Here is a 2,698-nt window from a genome sequence, read left to right on the forward strand (position 1 = left end):
GCCTATTGCAACCAGTAGTAATTATAGTGAAATAGTGGTTGCTAGTATGGAATTGGTTAGGTAAAAGCAACCTGTCTGGACAACACTTGCTACAGAGTGTGATCTTGTAAAAACAAGGTAAGGGTCCCTGAAAGATAGAAATACTCACCCCCTCTGGATAATCTAGCAGAAATAGTTAAGATAGCTATAGAGGGTAGGCAAAAAAACCCTCAGATGAAGAGACTGCCAGATCAGGCAAATAATTTGAGATAAAAGTATTGAAGGGGGGTCTACATACCCATCCGCACAGTGACCTCCAGCAGGCAATTCAACTGGGCTGCTAAGGGCATAGAAAAGAGAAATCTGATTAGATGTGACTCACAGAAGATACCTCACCTTCAAAAAGAGCCCAGAATAAAGTGTTGTCTAGCATCTCTAAAGGTATAAGTTCAGGCAACAAAACCTTCAAGATTCTCACTGAACATGACCAAGATCGAAATCTGAATGGACATAAAGAAAAGGAGTGAGCAGATGAACCAGAGAAAAGGACTGAACCCCTTCCCTACCTGACAGAGTGCTGAGTAAGAAGAACTGGTCTGAGAAGGAGTGAGCAGATGAATCAGAGAAAACGATTGAACCCCTTCCCTACCCGACAAAAGTGCTGTGTAAGAAGAACTGGTCTGAGGGCACAGAGAGAATGAGAAAGTGGTCTGTGGACAAACAGCACAAATCACTCTGACCGGTGATGTCTGTAGGTCAGCAGTCATGAAAATTAAACTTACAGGTAAAGTGGATACATGGCATATGAGATTCAGGTCACAAATATAGCCGTAGAGAAAGAATATGTAACCTGAATCTACCTGTTAGGTAACTGAAATAGTCATTTGTGACCAGTTATGCGGAACAATGTGAAAAAACCTGGATGGTACTGGGGACTCAAAAATATGTAGTTGTGATAATCGATTGGTAGGCAATAAGGCCACCATAAACAATGGCGATTGTGGAAGATGCAAAACTCTGTCAAAGAGCCAAGTCAAAAAAACGATTTATGGTTTACACCACTGACTGAAAAGGGTTCATCCTCCTCTCAATACACCATTGCTGATATGCATGTTATTACCTTTAAGAAAAGTGACTTTTGGACTAAGCAGAAACTGAGCCAGATACATGTCAACCGTAGAAATTAAATCCCAATGCCGTGTGAAAGATAGAATAACCTCTATGCTAGAAGCTTGAGTTTCTGAATAGCTGGATGTACCACATCCGATCATGGTTGCCTCTACAGAAAGAGCCTAAAAAGGAAGTGGAAGAGTTGGAAGGGACCCCAGAAGCAGAACCGGGGTATAACCTCCAATCTGGTGCGATCAACAGGATCTTATAATGTGTTGGAACAAATTATATTTCATACCCTGCGGAACATGTGACGTGGAGAGAAGGTTGAGAGTGATAATCCTGTCCTGTCCAGAAGGAAAACATCTGTTGCCAAGGCCCAAAAATGGGATACTGGAGACCAAATTGCCAGTAGTTGGGTATTCCAATGAGAGGCCAATCCACCAATTAGAGTTGAAAAATGGGAGGCAATCCAACTGTACCTTGCAATGCAACATCTATTCTATTGGGAGAATCTGTTTCGATTGAGACAATAGACCTGCTACCACAGGCATTACCCTTGGAATATGGCAAGCTAGTAGGGTAATAAGATAAGACTAGCCCTGAAAAAGGAGGTCCAAAATTCGAAAATAAGAAGCCCTAGACTACATGCCTGCTTGATAAGAAACATAAGACACCACCACGGAATAGTCAGAGTGAAGCCTGACGATTTATCCCTTAAGGAGCTCAGACAATGAGACCTTTCCTGTTGAAAAGCAAGAAAGGATGAAAACATTGCGTAGAGAATCCTTGTCATCTGTGCATAGCCTCTGGAAAACCTGACTATTGGTATATGTATTCCAACCCTGAAGTAAGGTAATCGTGAAGAGAATGTAACTCTGGACGAGGCAGCAGTAAAGGAACCAAAGTTGTAGTACCATCCTGACATCGATGAATGATCCAGACTAAGGAAACTGGGGAAATCAGGAAATAGAGGTGTACAATCCTTGTTCGCATAAAGACCATTAAAAGGATCTTGTGTTCTCGTCCTGAAGGCATGAAGGATTTGAGTGATGCCCACATTCCCAAAAGAGAAAGAACCATCCATGCAGTCGGAGAAGGAGAGGTGAGTAAGAGTGTGGATTCATACTGGAATGGGAGCTCGACTCAGAGATGAGATGAAAAATAAAAAATATCCAGACTGATAATATATTGAATTGGAGTAAGAATAGATGTCACAGTCCCAAAAGAGATGCCTTCCTGGGATGTATGTGAAAGGAAAATCAGGATGTGATGGTTAACAATTGACAAGATGTTGCCAGCAGTAATCAGTCATCCATGGACTGGTGTGTGTACAGTACAATGGAGTGAAGGGGATGAGTAAACTTGTATGATACAACAGAACCCATGTTAAGCCTATGTAAGACCAAAGTACCTGACTCTTGTGCACCACAAATGGTGATAGCAGTGGGACTCCACCAGTAAGGTAAAGTGCAGATAGTAGCTGACTATCACTCACAATTGCAGCCTCAGAGCCCCCCAGAGGAACACCACATAACTGAATATATATGTATGTCTCCACTATGAATAAGATCACTGACAATCTCAACTAAGAGTGCCCCCCCCCTCC

At 42.3% G+C, this 2,698-nt stretch overlaps 1 protein-coding gene across 1 annotated transcript in view; it reads right to left on the reverse strand.

Annotated features, from left to right (window-relative positions):
- Positions 1-2,698, reverse strand: part of LOC106469398 (protein PBDC1-like) — a 23,253-nt gene that overhangs the window by 3,988 nt on the left and 16,567 nt on the right. The window lies entirely within an intron of this gene.

The sequence above is a fragment of the Limulus polyphemus genome, unplaced genomic scaffold, assembly GCF_000517525.1.
Source record: "Limulus polyphemus unplaced genomic scaffold, Limulus_polyphemus-2.1.2 Scaffold3466, whole genome shotgun sequence".
NCBI lineage: Eukaryota > Metazoa > Arthropoda > Merostomata > Xiphosura > Limulidae > Limulus > Limulus polyphemus.